The following is an 18,471-nucleotide window of genomic DNA, read 5'->3' on the forward strand; positions in this document are numbered from 1 at the left end:
AGCTCTGTAAGGCAAAGAATACTCAAGAGGATCAAATGGCCGCCTACAGATTGGGTTGATTTTCACCAACCCCACACCTGACAGTGGGATAATATCCAAAATGGATAAAGAAATAAAGGCATTAGACACCAACAACCCAAATAACCCAATTTTAAAAATGGGGTACAGAGCTAAAAAGAGAATTCTCAACAGAGGGGTCTTAAATGGCTGAGACACACTTAAAGAAATGTTCAAAGTCCTTAGTCATCAGGGAAATGCAAATCAAAACAACTCTGAGATTCCATATTAGACCAATCAGAATGGGTAGGTTAAAACACTCAAGCAACAGCATATGCTAGTGAGGACTCCTCCATTCCTGGTGAGAAGGCAAACTTGTACAACCACTCTGGAAATCAATTTGGTGGTTTTTTCAAATGATTGTGAATAGTTCCACCTGAAGATCCAGCTATACCACTCCTAGGCATATATCCAAATGATGCTTTACCATCCCACAAGGACACTTGCTCCACTATGTTCATGGCAGGTTAATTCCTAGTAGCCAGAAACTGGGAACAACCTATATGTTCCTCAACTGAAGAATGGATAAAAAAAATGTGGTACATTTATACAATGGAATACTATTCAACTATTAAAAACAAAGAAACCATGAATTTTGCAGGCAAATGGAAATTGAGAATATCATCTTGAGTGAGGTAACCCAGACCCAAAGGACACGCATGGTACATACTCACTTATAAGTGGATACTAGCCATAAAATACAGGATACTCAAACTATACTCCAAAGACTGAAATAAATTAAACAAGAAGGAAGGCCCAGGTGAAGAGGCTTGAATTTCACTTATAAGGGGGAATAAAATAGTCATAGCAGGTGGAGGGAGGCAACTGGATGAATGAGGGGATGGGGAGGGGAATGGGGGGATCAGGATCAGGTACAGGGAGGAACAAGAGATGGCCAGATAGCCATGAGAAAGAATGGGAATCTATTTTGAGAAGGGTTGATGAGGTGGGGGAGGATATTTCAAGGACATGCTATCGACCTCAGATAGGGGAGGTACCCCAAACATCAATGAAGGTGACCTTAGCTGTGACACACAGCCTTGGAAATATGGAACCTGAAGAGGTTACCTTCTGTTGACAGGAAGAATTCCCAGTGGGGCGAAAGAGACACTAACCCACCCACAGAACTTTTGACCCACAATTTATCTTGTGTACAAGAAATACAGAGACCAGGGATGAAGCAGAGACTGACAAATGCCCAACCAATAACCAGGCCAACTAGAGGCCCATCCCATGGTCATGCACCAATTCGTGACATTATTAATGATATCCTGTTATGTTTGCAGACAAGACTCTTGCATGGCTATACTCTGAGAGGCTCCACGAAGAAGCTGACTCAGATAGATACAGACATCCATAGTCAAACATTGGATGGAGCTTGGGGACTTTTATGGAAGAGTTAGGGAAAGGATTACGGGCCCTGAAGGGGACAGGGACTCCATAGAAAGAGCAACAGAGTCAACTAACCTGAACCCTTGGTGCTCTCAGTGACTGAACCACCAATCAAAGAACATACATGGGCTGGACCTAGGAGTCTCCACACATATGTAGCAGATAGGCAGCTCAGTTTTCATGTGGTTCACGAACACTGGACCGGGGACTTTCCCAAAAGCTGTTATCCGTCTGTGGGATATGTTTTTCTAGCTGGGCTGCCTAGTCTGGCCTCAGTCAGACAGCACATCTAGCCCCACAGATATCTAATGTGCCAGGGTTGGGGTATACCGAGAGGGGGCCCTAACCTATCATAGGAGAGAGAGATGAAGCACTAGGGGAAGGGTTGTGGGAAGGGGTGACAGGGAAGTTGGTCAATGATCAAGATGTAAAGTGAATAAATAAAAATAAATAAAACACTAATATAACTCGATGATCATTTTCATGTTGGTTGGAATGACCAATTTCTTGGCAAACTCTGGGAGCTGCCTCAAGTCTGGTGTCCTGTGTCCACTCTCTGTAGTCCCAAAGTTTGTCTGCAGGAACTTTCAGAGATAGCAGTATCAGCTTTCCCATGAACCTGTGCAAAATTTGCTCTTGCCTGGCAAGGTCTGGAGCAAACCAGAATGCTCCCTACTCTTCATTCTGCCCCATAAAAACATTATGTAGTAGCCAATGACTTCTGTAATGAGTTCCTGAAGAGAACAGACCCCTTTGTGATTCAGAAAGAGCTGTCAAGTTAATTCCAAAAGCACGGAATCCCTTTGAGCAGCAAAGGGCAGCACCACTGGAGGCCAGTGTATAGGTCCCAGATGAGAGAAGAAGACAGTTCTCAGCTAGACATGGAACCAACTCCTACTTTTGGAGTCACAATATTTGCTTAATATATTAATAATGGACATGATAATGGAGCAATTAAGAAGACAAGTTTCTGTAAGCAAGCGGCTGATAAAGTGAGAACAATGCAGAAATAAATGCCATGCTTTAGTTGTGACCCAAATTAAATGTAAATTTTCATCACCAGAAAAGAGAATCCAATAATTCGTGTGAAAAATACACAGAGAATAAGTTATTACAAAGTCATTGCTGTCACTAAATATGAGGCAGAATGAAGAAATTTTGGATTAAAACTTCTATCCAATAGCTCCTACTATTTTATTAAATTTTACTTTATTATTTTATGGATATGAGTGTTTTGACTGCATTCATGTCTGTGCAAAACATGTGTGCAGTGTTTATTGAAGCCAGAAGAGGGTGTCAGATCTCCTGGAAATGGAGTTAGAGACCGTTCTGAGCTGGCATATAGGTACTGGGAATTGAACCCTAGCAATCAGTCCTCTGGAAGATAAGCCAGTACTGATACATCTCTCTGGTCTCCCTGCTTCACTTTTAAGTGATTATAGATTAATTGAAACTTTTCATCTATTTGATGATGTTACACAAAAGATAACACGTAGTTTCAGTTCATTCAAGTGGCTAGTGCCCTTGCTAACTAAAAGCTAAGAACCTTCTTTGGGGGACCAAAGATGGCTTGTCAACATCCTAGGAGGAAACCAGACAGCCCCAAGACAAGATTCCACATTCTCATTAATTAGCATACATTTTCACTATAATACATTCTCAGCAAAATTTTCACCAAGATGGTGATTTCATCTTGTTAAAAGGGAGTTTGACAATTATTTTTATGTGCCCGAGCCTACCTCTTTCTTCTCTGACCTATCCTTAGGATTCCTACCTGTATGGGGGCCACACAATGCATTATTATAAAAAGATGCACAGTTACTGTTAAACATCTGAGAAGTTTCATTCTACAGAGGAAAGAATCAAGAATTCCTTCTTGAGAAAACCGCTCTTGACACACTTGTTTCTCCCGGTAAGCAGCAGAAGCAAGGAAATCCCACCTAAACCACACACAAGGAGCAGAAAGGGTGATCAGGAAGCTGGTGAGGCTGTGAGCCCTTAAAACATGTCTCTGTGAATACAAGCAAGGGCAAATTTCCAGAAGATTCCATAACCATCCCAGTGCCACTACCTGCAGACAAATTATTCACCTATGTGACCCTTTCCCATTCAATCCCAAATTCCTATATATACTACAGTTTTTCTTATACTTACATACAGAGCTATACTAAACTTTAAATTAAACAGTGGGGTTAAATAATAAAGTAGAGGGACTGGAGAGGTGTCTCAGTGGATAAGAACACTGGCTGTTCTTTGAGAGGTTATGAATTCAATTTCCAGCAACCACATGGTAGCTCATAACCATCTGTAATGGCATCTGATTCCCTCTTCTGGTGTGCACAAAAACAGAGAAATCCTATACACTAAATAAATAAAAATAAACCTTAAAATAATAATAAAGTAGAAAAATTGTTCTGATATCAACTGATAAGGAAATAAAGTAATTCTAATACTATACCACAAAAAGTAATGATATACATGATCTCACTCTCTAATTTTCCACTGAGTACTCTTGGACCAGGGTTAACAGTAGATAAGTAAAATATCAGAAAGCAAAACACAGATAACAGAGGCTACTCTTCTATTATACTCTAAGCACAAGAACGTTGAGAAGACTGACAGCTTAATCAATAAAATCCTCACAGAACCCACAGCTTCATATTATAATGTAATTGTGAAGTTCTTTGAATGCTTCGATGTTCTCTCTCCATCCAAATTTCCATATAATTTCCATTATATGGAAATGAGACGAAGAATTTCTCTTGGCCTGGAAAGATGGCTCAGTACTAAGGGTACTTTCTGCTCTTGCAGAGGACCTGAGTTTGGTTCACCTATGGCGATTGGCTCACAAATGCCTCTAACTCGAGTTCTAGGGAACCTTCCTCTGGCCTCCTTGGAAACCTGTTTTCACATGCACACATCAGCAAGCATGTGGTATACAAGACATACATATATGTATAAGTCAAGATGAAATAAAATCTTCATTTTTAAAAATATTGCCATGCACATCTGAATTATTAGTTTGTAGTGAGGCAGGCCATTAAAAAAGGCATGCGCTTCCTAGAGACACAGGGATAGAAGCAATTGGGTGCAGGAATTAAATACCTAGAGATGATAAAATCTTAAGCGTTGACTGTAAGTTGTAAATTTAACAGCCTATTTCCTCTCTGACAGCTTCTAAACTGTAACCTTTTGATTTTAAGAAAAATGGCTTTCCCTGGCAAGGCACTAATTAAGCCCAGTTGCTCACACCCACACAGAAAACAACTCTGCAGTTTCACACCATGGCCAGGCTGCCATGAGCCAACCATGAAAATATCAAGTAAGATGTTGTCTCTGGATTCCAGGACCTTAATGCAGACAGACAGATAAATCATCAAAGAATGACAAGCTGATGAAGTTCCCGCTATGGGTGAGCCATGGATAAAGACCCTGGGACATCTGCGCATGGCTAATTCCTAAGTGCCTATCCTCCAATTTGCTGATCTCCTGAAGAGAAAACTTGCTTACCCAACTTATCAATGCAATGTATTTTCACTTGGATGTCTGAAAGGCATTTCAAAGGACATGTGTCAAAACCAACTCTTGGCTCTCTTCCCCCAAATAACACCCCCCTCTCCTACAGTCTCTCTTCATTCAAAGCTATCAAGCCTTCACCATGCTCAAGCCAATAAGTATAAATCCAAAAATCCATTATATACAGATGACATTTAGATTTATAAGCTTCATACATTTATACATTTGGTTTTGTGTGTGATTGTGTGCATGGCTGTGTCTAGGGAGAGAACACATGTATAGGAGGGTATACACGTATATGGGTATTGAGGATCAAACTCAGGTACTCATGTGTTTGTGGAAAGCACTTCAGTGACTGAGCTAGCCCTATATTATTTTTATTTTGTTTTTAAGACAAAAAAAGGTGGAAGACACCAAAAGGAAGAACAGAAATGATGTTATAAAGTTTACGACCCACGTCATGATGAGTATTTAAGTCATGTAAGTAAAAACCTATGTGGTGATTTTCAATGATTTGTTCTTATACACCGAATCCACTGCACTGATGAATACCACCAACTCTATGCTCAGCTTCTTCCTAGGACTGCACAGCCACCACTCAGGACTAAGTGACCACAGCCACCAACACCATCTCTTTCCTGCATTATAATTATTCCAGTGGCCTCCAGTACAAGAGACCTGATTGAAGCACTAGTTCATTCTAGCGTACTCTGAATATATGGGCAGTACAATCCTGTCTACTTGGTTCATCACCCTTCTGTGCCTTCCTTTCTCACCTTGGATAAATGGCAACTCACTATTGGCCCTGCACCACCTGCTCTTCCATCCTTGCTCTCAGAACTGTCCAGGCCATCCTGCTTCATCCGAATGGCTCACCCTCCTCTATGTAGTCTTCTCACCACAGTCTCCTTTCTGACCTGCATGGACAAACCTACAGAGTGAGACCAACCCTCCCACCCCACAATCATCCACCATCTCTATGGCTTCTACCCATGCTTTGAGTTCATCCATCACCTCTCCCCATGAGAAACAAAGCTTTAATGAGATTTCCCACTGTGTTCACAGCCACTATCAGTACTCAGTGCTCAGTACAGTGCCTGCTAGGTGACAGGCATTCCATACACACATTGTGAATGGATGAATAAATATGCATGGGAGCTAGTTCTGGCTAGTTATGAGGAACGTCCTCAGAAGGATTCAGTTGGCACTGAAATGAGCAACAAAGAAAGTTCAAGTTTGTCTAGCATGGGGAAATATCATTGGTCTGTACACAATTCCCCCCATAGTCTTGTGGCATAAAAATGCTTTGTTTGGAAGATAACCATTGTCCTAGCTGTAAGGAGCCCCAGAAAATCCCATCATCTAAGATACATTAGGGTATAGGAAAGATGATAATTGCCATATTGTCAGGAGATTTCACAGGTAAGAAACTGATGGAGGTCCACCACATTCCCAAGTAATATCCCAACCCCATGTGCCTAGGAACCACCTTGCCTGTTGCTGTTTCAACATTCATTTCTGTTTCTTTCTTTCCATAAAAATCTCAGTTTTATTTCTCTGGTGGGGTGATAGGTCTTATTTTATAAATAGGGGCAGGGAGACACCAAGAAGGAGGAGGAGTGGGTAGGGGCATGGGGATAGGGATGGGAAAGGGAAAAGAGAATGGGAAGAAGAAGGAGAAGAAGAAGAGGAGAAGGAGGAAGAGGAGGAGGAGGAGGAGGAAGAGGAGGAGGAGGAGGAGGAGGATGCTCCCCATTGCTGCTTCTGATTGTTGTTGTGGTTTGATGAGAAGAAATTGGAGATATCCTGATGATGACTGGACTTCCCCCAAGGAATTCTATACCCCTAATCAATAGGAAGTAGCCTAAAGAGATCTATGCCTACTTTCCACTCTAACCTTCTTTCTCTTCTACCTAGTGTTGGGGATTAGAAGGGATTAGGATGAAATAAAAGTTGGAAGGGAAGAGCCATATAAGAACACAATTAAGTAGATTTTTTTAAAAAAGAAAGTGAATCTTTTCAAGTGTCATCTACAACTGAGATTCCACAGTCATGTGTCCTGAAATCTTTTCTTTGCATGACTGGCAGTGGTGTCAAACACATCACTCGTTTATCAGTTCTGTTTCCCTTTAGAAAATGTGTCTCTCGTAGCAGAGCAGGTTCTATCTATCTTCTCAGAGAAGACAGGAATGTGAAAAATAAAATTGAAATGAACATAGAGGAAATTTTTTTCTCTAGAGTGAGGAAAGTATCAGACACAGATATTTATTCACACACAGTGAATAAATGAATGAGTGCAACTCAAATTAAAGTCAGATACCTCACCTAAACAGTGCAGACTCATTTCTAGGATGGCTTGGTCAGTTCATTCTCCAGTTAGGAGCTCCTCTATAGAACACCCTGACCACAAGCAGCACTGTGCCTATGTTTCATGCATGTCTCTCTCAGCTTCTGGGCAAGGCCTTTCTGTGTGGCCTGTCACCTGCATCCTGGAGAAAGGTTGCTCTGATGACATAGTGCTAGAAACAATAGAGCAAAGAAGGTTGCAGTGGGATGTGGGTGGGGTGTGGGTGTGGATATGTGAGTGTGGGTGTGTGAGATGTGGGTGTGGGGTGAGGCTGTGGGTAGAGTGTGGGATGTGGGTATGGGGTATGGAGTGTGGGGTGTGGGTGTGAGGGTGTGGGTGTGAGGGGTGTGGGGTATGGAGTGTGGGCATGGGGTGTGGGGTATGGGTGTGAGGGGTGTGGGGTGTTGGTGTGAAGAGTGTGGGGTGTGGGTGTGAGGGGTATGGGGTGTGGAGTGTGGGCATGGGGTGTGGGGTGTGGGTGTGAAGGGTGTGGGGTATGGGTGTGAGGGGTGTGGGGTGTTGGTGTGAAGAGTGTGGGGTGTGGGTGTGAGGGGTATGGGGTGTGGAGTATGGGCATGGGGTGTGGGGTGTGGGTGTTGATGGGGTGGGGGTTGCTCCAGCCACAGTCCAGGAACATACCTATAAGCACCTTCCTCTTAGAAAAGACACAAAATCTTCCTTCACCCCAGTGTGACTAGCAGTGTTTGGGGAGTTGGCCTAACTGGTTTGTGTTGCTGTAACAAATCCCTGACAAAGAGAAATGCAGGGAAGAATGGTTGGTTTACAAGTCCCATTTGCACTCCATTATTTCAGGGGAGTCAGGGCAAGAACTTAAAGCAGCTGATTGGATCCCACCCACAATCAAGAAGTAAGACAGCAAACACGGGCTGTGCTTGGTTCCCCTCCCTTAGCTTTCTCTTCCAGTCAGGGACCCCTTGGATGGAATCCTGCCACCCACAACAGGCTGGGTCTTCCTTCATCGATAAAAATCAAAACAAAAAAAAATGTGTTTATACAAGTAGCACGTTAGAGATAGGGCCAGCTGCATTTATGAATTTACAGTATGTATGTATGTACGTAAAGACAAGTGAAGAGAAAGGTTATGAGTTGGAAAGAGAGGAGGCAGGGTTGTAAGGGAGGGCCTGAAGGAGGGGAGGGATAAATGATGTAATTCTATTATAGTCTAAAAAAAAAAACCCATACACATAAAATAAAAGTAGACAAAATCTCAAAAAAGTCAAACAACCCTGCGAATGGGCCGACCTGATCTAGCTACTCCCTTATAACACCCTCTTGACTGGTGACCCTAGATTTTGTGAAGTTAACAGTTAAAACTAATCAGCCCAGAGGCCGATATATTAAAATTCACATTTAATTTACAGTCTATAGTCACAGCTTAGAAACATTGCCAACTGTCACCACGATGTAGCAATTCTCCAGTGTCAGTGCCATAGAGCTATCAAACCTCCAAGTTCTTGGTCACATGCTTAAATCGCTATCCATTGTACCAGACCCAGAACCCAAGACATGAACGCACAGCTCTGCAGTTTTCGTGCCAATGTCTATCCAGCCCCTCCCAGCTCCGTTTACTCTGGTTGTACAGCTGGGAGACCAACACTTCATTGCCACCTGGGCATGATTTTTATAAGAAACTTACTTGTCTGCCTCATATGTCCCCTGGAAGCAAAGACATCTGGAGAGTGATGGTCCCCGGGAGAGAGAAGGAGTAGGAAAGAGCAATGTGGTACCCAGAGGGGCAGCTTTTGACAGTACAAGTCCTGCTCTGAGTCCACCGGAGATGAGGGAGAGAGTCTGCACTGAGATAAGAATATGGGGTTTTAAAACAAAGGGGCTCACCGATTGTGGAATGGAAGCCAAGGCCTTGACTGCCTATGGAGAAAATGCTCAGGAAAACAAGGCTGTGCAGGGTGTAGGAAATAACAAAATCTTTTCTAGTGAACTCCATGAAATGAAGCTTATGTATGAATCCAATTAAACAATAGCAACTTGTTTTTCTAAGGTAGATGTAATGAAAGGAAGATGCCCTGGGGACCGGCTCCTGTGTATATAAATGGACTTTAAGGAAAGCTTTGATACACTCTAAACCTTCTTCATACACAGGAAGGAAAAAACGTGCTCAGTTTACATATCAGAACATTTAAATAAGTATGTGTATATGCCTTCACTCTGTACATTCTGTGGATAACATCAGTTCTCAATGGCAGGTGCTGATCTGACTAACCGAGTCAATATCTGATAGGAGGAGAATGGAGTGTGAATCCTACAGGAGCGACAGGGAGGAAGACACAGCAGCCCGGCCAGGTCCGACCGCCCTGTTTTGTACTGGAGCAGACACCCAGTTCCCCCTACTCTTTATGGTCCCTGTCTCGACTGCATCCCCATTATATCCCCTTCCTTTCCCATCCACTTTCCTTGTGTCATTTACAGCAAACAGCACAGTGAGTCAAGGGGGGAAGAAACCACGCCGAGTCTCAAGCAGCTTAAGGTAGATGAGCTATACGTCAGACTAATTCGCAGGAGCGGGACTAGGGAAGCACTACTATGTTTGACATCAAAATTAAATAGTAAGATTATATGAAATCAAATACTTATTTTATGTTTCTATACATTATATTTATAATTTTAATACACGTATTAATACCAGAGTACAAATTCATACTTTGAATTTCAAAATATACTATCACTGATATCAAATTAATACTAACCTCATATAAAGAGGTATTGGGGCAAAGTTGTTATTTTTCTGTCCTTTAACAGAGGGAAACTATCTCAGAAATCATATATTATCTTTAAATCTTTATTATATTATAAAAAGGCATTATAAAAAAAATCACATACCAAAATTAACCAGACACAAGCATTTTAAAATCTGCCAGTCTAAAGTCCTAAAGTCTACATATACAGGTGTGGTTACATACATCGCCATGGATACGTATGGTCCTTTGTATTCTTCAAGAAAGGAAGGAGAGATGAAGCATTTATTTAACTATCAAGTTCCAAGGCATCTATAAAGAAGTGACTTCATTAAGAACAAAATGACACGCTCATTCTTTAAGACAGAACCTGATCCATCTTCTGGTCCCAACCAAGTTCAAGTCAGATCAAGGTACTCAAGAAATATGACTAGTGATAAAAATCTCTAATGATTTGACTTTAATATTTTATCACTACTACTCAATTTTTCATGCTAATCTTTTAAAGATGTCCTATTTTAGAGGTTAATAAACATAAAGGGCAAGGTATTGGTAGAAATCATGAAGAGAGACACCATGGATTCATTATCACTTCTCAGATACTATTCAGAGCAAGTCCCTAATGGCTTTACTTCAGCATCTGCAATGTGTGTGTCAGTTGCTAGGCAACATGCAAGTCAAGGATCCAGCGTTAGGCTCCCTAAACGATGGGCTAGCTTAATACTTGTCTGAACACTACCAGGTAACCTTCCTAAACTCTTGTTTCCTTTGTGAGGTTGAAGAGATTATTTAATGTTAACTATTAAGGTTTATCTAAGAACTTTAATAGATTTCGGTTCCCAGTGAAATGAGAGGTTAAAAATTGTCAACTTGAGACAAACCTAGATATATATCAGGGTAGAGGGAATCTTAATTGAGAGAATATGTCCATAGGTCTACAGAGAACTGCCTTGACTAATGAAGGGTGTGGGTGGGGTCAACGAACTGTAGGTGGCACCACCTCAGGAAAAGTGACTCTGGGTTATATTAAAAAAAACAGGTCATGTTCTTTAGAAAACTGGAAATCAACCTATATCAAGATCCGGCTATACCGTTCTTGGACATATGCCAAAGGACTATATCGTACTATAGAGACACGTGCTTATTTGTGATCACAGTTGCTCTACTCATAAGAGCTAAAAATTAGAAATAGTCTAGATGCCCATAAACTGAGGAATAGAAAATGAAAATGGGATATGTTTACACAGTGGAATGCTATTCAGCTCTTTAGAAAAAAAAAAAATGAAGCTATGAAATCCATAAGTAAATGGATGGAGTTAGAATGACATGCTATGTGAGATAATCCAGACCCCAAAAGACAAATATTATATGTGGATATTAGCTTTCAAGCCTTTGATGTGTGAGCTACAATAAAAAATACCCATCCAGGGCTATACAGAAAAATTCTGTCTCAAAAAACCAAAACCAAACCAAACCAAACCAAACCAAAACAAAACAAAAAACCACTGAGATTAGGTACCTAGTAAGAGATTAAAGGGGGAGAAAGAAGCCAGTATTTGCACCTGGAGGGTTCAGAGCATCTAGAGTCCCCGTGTATAAGCTACCCAGGGCTGATATCACAAATGGTACAGGCTGAGGACTGTGAATAACGGCTCTGGAGGCTGGAAGCCGAGAACCAGACATTTGCAGGTCTGATTTCTACAGAGGCCTGTGGATGGCTGCTCTCCTGCTGTGTCCTGACACAGTCTTTTCGCTGTACGTGTGCGTCAGCAGTGTGCCTTTGTGTCCTCGCCTTGTGAGGCACTGGCACCCTACTTGATGACTCACACATATGACCTCATTATCCCTCATAGCTTGCTAAAAGGCCCCATTTCCAAATACAATAACGTTTTAAGATACACATGGCCTTCTTTAGTCCAGAAAACTCCACTCCCTGCTTTGTCTCAGCAGAAAACTAAGGACTAAAGTGTGCCCACCATTCTACTAGCTCTGTACACAGGCAGTCCCAAGCTTCTCACAAAGAAAGGGGCAGGAAAGCGCAGATCTTCTAGGTAAATGATGTCAGTGCTCACAAACATCAACATGCCAGTGGGAACACAAGCTCTCCTCCTCATGAACTAGAAGACAAACACTGGAGTCTCCAGCTGTCCTCAGGATGTAATCTGTCATTTACTGAAACGGCATTATTAAAGTCCAAACATTGGGCCATCGAGATGGCTCAGCAGGTAATGTTTGCCACAAAAACTCAAGGGCCTGCTTACTTGTTAAACGCTGACAGATTTGACAAGGACCAGCACCGAAGAGGTTCTCCTTGTCTACATGTGACTTCCATCAATGTCTGAAAAGGGACCCCAGTCAGCTGATGTTAACTAACGACAAGACAAGACTTCAAAGTGGTCAGCTTAGAGAAACCAGCCTTGTTGACTAACTACAATGAGAGCCTTCTGTACTCTCTCACACAACTGTCAAGTTTATCCAATGTAATAAGTGCTATTTTTCACACAGAAGAAACAAAAATAAAGTTAAATAATGTTCTCCCAAACCCACACTTACAATATTGAGGTGCAAGAGATGTGACTCAGTACTTAAAAGCACTCTCAATTCTTTCAAAGGTCTCAGACTTCCTACCCACATACTGACTTGCAACTGTATGTCACTCCAGGCCCCAAGGATCTGACACGTTCTTTTGGTTTCCACAGGCACTGCCTGTGTGTACTTACACACATGCAAGCAAAACACTCATACATCTAAAGCAAAAATAAATAAGTCCTGAAAATATGGACAATCTGTAGCTCACACCCTGCTGCTCTGTCTACCCTGTCACTTTTATCCCCCAAACAAAGAATTAATGAGAGCTTCTGGCACGCAGTGGCAGGCCGGGACACCGGGGAAAGTGGCATCAAACATGAAGCAGATTCTCTGAACAGTACATACAGGCTAACATAAAACCAACGTGATTATGGGACTTCCTTGAAAAGCCTTAGGACAAGCAATCATTATTATTTCTTTTACATAGCAAAACCAATGAGCACATGTCAAAGGCTAGCCCCTCTTCTGCATCCTTGAAGGTAAGAATGAGGGCATAGAATCTATTCCCTTGATGGTTTCAAAGTCCACAGGGGGAAGTAAACATTAAAAAAGCATTAATGATTATATGAGTGATGGCGAAGGCCAGCAAAGAGCTGTATGGGGCTCCAAATCCTACACGAGTCACTGAGTTTACAAAAGGTGACTTTTACTTTTTCCTCAAAGTCAGTGACATATTGATACATTTTCAGGCAAAAATTTAATCTCCAATGAGCCAAAATTAAATAAGAACAAGTATGTAACTCTCAAGTAAGCACTCACCCAAAGATAACATAATCCTAATCTTGACTAAGTGCCTATGTGAGGCCGTGTCCAGAGACAAGCAGATCATGAGGGCTCTGATCCGATGAATAGTTTAATCAACTGTTGGATTAGAAACCTGAGTGGACTATTATGAGACGGTGGAAGTATAAAGCAGGGGCCTACTAGGGGTCCCTGGCAGCATGGTCTTAGAGGCCATAGCTGTGCTGGTTCTTTTTGACAATACTCCTTGCTGCTTCCTGTCTACCATGATGTGAACTACCCTCACCCTCGCTGCCCTGATGGGTAAGCAAGCTTCCCTCCTTGTGAGTTAGTTATGGCGGGTAGTCTGTCACAGCTGTAAGAGAGGTCACAGACATGTTAGAGGTTAGAAAGGGAGCTCATGAAGAGAGCGACACCTTGAGTAAAAAGTATCATGAGAACAAATAAATTGTACACCATATGGAATTTTACTCAAAATACTGTATTTTTGAGGCAGCTTTAAGAATAATAGAAAGACAGAGGATTCATGTTTATTATTTGAGAATATGTTTGTAACTCCACAGGCTACCTCAAATGCACTAGTTAGACAAACTAAATCTCAGGTCTCAGAATTAGGAAAAGCCCTAATTCTTTCTAAACAACAAACAAACTTATTCTAATGAGCATCACTAATATAATGGTCATGTTTGCTCCTTTCTCCTGGTTGTCAGCATCGTTTACACCCCAGCTTCTTAACCTGGGAGCCCAAACCAAAAACATCCCATAGGGTGGTGTACAACTAAATGTCGAGGTCATGAGGAAATTGGAAATAGTAAAAGTTTTATGAATAGACAATGACCAAGAATTAATCAAAAATCAAAACTTCAATGAATCCAAGATGTTTCTGGCAATGCTTGCTCATGATGAATTTGGGGATTTAGCTAAGCACAAAGCATTTGCACATTGCCCTCCATAGACCATCATGTCATACAATGTCAATGAATGCTGCCAGAAAGACCTTGGCTCAGATTCAAGATTACTGTATGATATAAATTTTGGTGGTTTTGTTGTATGTACAAAGTGATGTTCTCTCATAGAAACATTGGTGGTTTAATTTACAGGAAAGAAAGATTTTGGATATTTTCCTACTATCATTCTTTAAGATGTGTCAAATTAAGAAAAAATTTGTTTTAAAAGTGTCCTTTTGAGCTGTTGAGTTTCATGAAAAATATGTTCAGTGTATTCTGGGTAGGGGTTAATACTGACAATTTCTGAGATAATCTTAAAAACACTTCTGCCATGTTGTGCTACATATTTAGGTGACATGGGAGTCTCAGTATTGATGACAAAGTCAAAATATTGATCACTGCAAAATATGTCACAGATGCTCCAGATCAGCAGAATCAAATGTCAGCCAAGATTTGGTTCTCTCTGTAAAGATAAGTCACCCCACTCATGAGTGCGCAAACTCAGTTTACAACCATGTTTATAATAATGAATTGCTTTAAAACTCATTCTTTTATTATTTATCATCAGTACACATTTGTTTCATGTACAATTTTTTAAAGATTTATTTATTATTATACATAAATACACTGTAGCTGTTAGAAAAGGGTGTCAGATCTCATTACGGGTGGTTGTGAGCCACCATGTGGTTGCTGGGATTTGAACCCAGGACCTTGGGAAGAGCAGTCAGTGCTTTTACCCGCTGAGCCATCTTCCCAGCCCCTCATGTACATGTTTTTATGTACAAATATCCAAGGTCATGCAAATATTTCTTGAGAGAAGCGGGGTTACATGTATACAAAATCTAAGAAACCTTGTTTTAAGACAAAGATAGTTTTATTTATTTCCACCTACCTTGTTACATAAACACACAGAGATCCATATGGGTAGGGGGAATTAATTCATTCAGTTATAGGTGGTACTGTCTATACTACTTAGCCTTACACACAAAGGAATTGAAGGAGTTTTTAAAATATAGTCATGGACTCATGAGAGATATATTCTAAGCACCATGGAGCTTAGCAATTTTATATCTGCAAATAGCATGGAATATACTTCTAACCCACTATACACCAAGGCCATGTGGTATATGTTTACAAAGTTTTGAGGAGAGGAGTGAGAAAAGACTAAGTCAAGCCCAAGAAACAATTATGCACTAAAAGAAGAATCGATGTGAATGTGCATAGGGCCATGATGAACGGGGTAACAAGAGATGAAGTCAAGCACAAAAAACCAATTACACATCAAAAGACGTGGCAATGTGAGCTATATTGTGCTGCTCTGCTAGCATACCTGTGCTTTCACAGGAAGCTCTCACTATATGCAATATACTCTAAAATATCAAGGGAAAGTGTAATAAATACTTAAACAAGCAACTTCCTCTACCTCCACTCACATGACGTTTATGTGCACAATGATAAAGCTACAGTGTCAGGGCACACACACAGTACATGACCCTGTGACTTTACATCAGCCACAAAATTAATAGGCAACAGAATCTTCCAGCTCTGCCATAGCCCCCCACACACACTGGGTGTAGAACCCCACACAGCATAAACACTACCAGCGAATGACATCCTCAGCTCAGTTATAATCTTAGGCCCATCACTGTATTCATAGCTTGGTACTGACAAAAGCATCTAGATATGGCATATAGCAGTGTCAGCTTTCCACCACTGTGACAAAACACTGAAGATAAATTTGGGTTTGTTTTCCTTCACAATATCAAGGGCTTAATTACATTGCTGATTTGTTCCATTGTTTCTGGATCTATGGCAAAGCAGAATGTCATGGTGGGGAGACCGTGGTAGATCAAGACTGCTCACTTCATGGTGGCCAACATGCAGAGACAGATGTGGCCAGAATTATAATAACCCCTTTAAGGACATGTTTCCAATGACCCAATTTGTTTCAATTAGTGTTGCAGGATATTTGATTATACTGTGAACCCAAATATTATGTTATTTACTGGGAAAAAAAAACCTGTTTCTAGTTGTGGTATGGCTCAGCCCTAGCACACACATGTAATCTAAGAGCTTTCTGTTCATTGTAAACAGGATTAAATAAAGTCAACCATAGGTCAAGAGTCAAGAGGCAGAGCAAGCAACCAGATGACACAGAGTGATCATAGGAAAAAAACAGAGAAAGTAAGAGGGAGCCAGGAGGATGGATAGAGAGACAGCAGGAGGCAGAAGGGAGGGACATTCAGTGGAGGGGTTTTGACATGGTGTGGAGACGACCTTCCCTTTGGGACGTCAGCTGAGGAAGGAGGTCAGCCGGGTACTTTCTCTGTCTCTCAGAGCTAGCAGCCTTTCACCCCAGCATCTGGCTCCTGAAGACTTTACTGGTAAAATTAAGCATTTGAGATTTTGATAAAAATAAGAAATTAGACCCCACCTTATAAAGGTTTTATCACCTTCCACTGAACTACCAATCATGTACTAAATAATGAAACACTGGTTTGAATATCAGATCATTGCTAAAGCTAACTGCCTGAGGAGGTTATCGATATACATAAAGGAAACATGAAGCCAATTAAGAGCTTATTAATTGTACAAGGTTTAGATAAGAAAGCTGCTATAACATATAGCAATAATGACCTCAAAAATGTTTTCAGACACTACTGTCTTCTCACATGAAATATTCTTTCATTTGGTATTTACATCTGTTAAGCATAGGCAGTTACCTAGGGTAAAACCTGGCATACCCAAGTTCTAGGTGGGTCTGCATATGTCTGAGTCCTTTCTGGATGCTCCTGACTTCCCACCAACAGGCTGAAGTGTTCCTCAGAGGCACTAACAAACAGCGGTTTGCTGTTGTCATCAACCATGATTTCTCCATCCACTTGAATGCTGTACACAGAGAACTGCCATGGTGAAGGTTCTGACTAGTACCACAGAGTCAGAAGAAGGGCGAAGGGCCTTTTAAGACACATCCTTCCATATTGCTGACTGTATATGAGAACACAGTTTTACCTGAGCAGAAAATGGAGTTTGGAGGATGAGGAGAAAGACCAGGGATAGACATCTTTGTAGGATGTTTCTTATTTTAAATTAATTGAACTTTTTTTTTATTCACTGAGAAAGTTTTGGATGGGGGGGGAGATAATCCAGTCAATAAAGTGCTTGCAATGCAAGCTTGAGGCTCCGAGTTATGATTCTAAGCTCCCATGTGAAAGGTCAGATATAGTGTATATGCCTACCATCCCAGCACCAGAGAAACAAAGGCAGGAGGATCTCTGAGCTTCTAGCCATTTTGACTAAAGAGAAAGAGAGAGGGCCAATATCAGTGGAAAACACTTTCACAAAAAAATAGAGAACCAGGAGAAACAAAATTTGACACTCATATTTCAGCCTCTCTTTTAGGGACACACACACACACACACACACACACACACATCCAACAAAAACTTTACACAGATCATTGTTCTCATTCACAGGTATGTCTCAATGTCTAGAGCTCGCCCAATCACTTTTATCGGTAAGATAAATTCTGCTATTTCACCCTGCTCTAAAAAGTCAGTATTATTAAGAAATGAGGCATGTATATGTCTCTGGTTTTCTGCATCAGCATTTTCTGTTTTATATTTCACTTGATAGCTAGGGATTGCTGTCTATAGTGTAAATTTAGTAAACACTGTAGTCTACAGACCGGAGTAAGTTACTTCCAAGGTTTCTTTACCATGCATTCAAAAAGATATATTTAAGGACGAAACAGATCACCAGTTAAACAGCCATTGATTCTTGAAGCTGCTTAGCTTGACACCTTCACATCAATGTAGTCATTTACCTTCAGTTTGTTCTATCTAATGAGAATATCTTGGGGGGATTTTTGAACAATTTACACACTGAAACACTTTCAATAAAAAGTAATACAGAAATAACAATGGCTAATTATGTGTTTCCATGACAGTGCACTAACCACCACTTAGAAAGGTCCATCTCATACAAAACAAAATACAGGTTTGTGGGACACATCTCTCCTACCTGACTGAGATGGACTTGGTGGTAAAGCATGTCTGTTGAGCTTAAACACGATGATATTTTGATAAAATAGTCAGCTTTAAAAGTAACAGGGGTCCTTGAACTAGAATTGTACTCTCAAAAGTAAACCTTTGTTTCCAATTTTAAA

The 18,471-nt window shown here is 41.0% G+C and overlaps 1 protein-coding gene across 1 annotated transcript in view; it reads right to left on the reverse strand.

Annotated features, from left to right (window-relative positions):
• Slc2a13 (solute carrier family 2 member 13) overlaps window positions 1-18,471 on the reverse strand; it is a 323,576-nt gene that overhangs the window by 182,337 nt on the left and 122,768 nt on the right. The window lies entirely within an intron of this gene.

Source organism: Mastomys coucha, unplaced genomic scaffold (genome assembly GCF_008632895.1).
Source record: "Mastomys coucha isolate ucsf_1 unplaced genomic scaffold, UCSF_Mcou_1 pScaffold11, whole genome shotgun sequence".
NCBI classification, from domain to species: domain Eukaryota; kingdom Metazoa; phylum Chordata; class Mammalia; order Rodentia; family Muridae; genus Mastomys; species Mastomys coucha.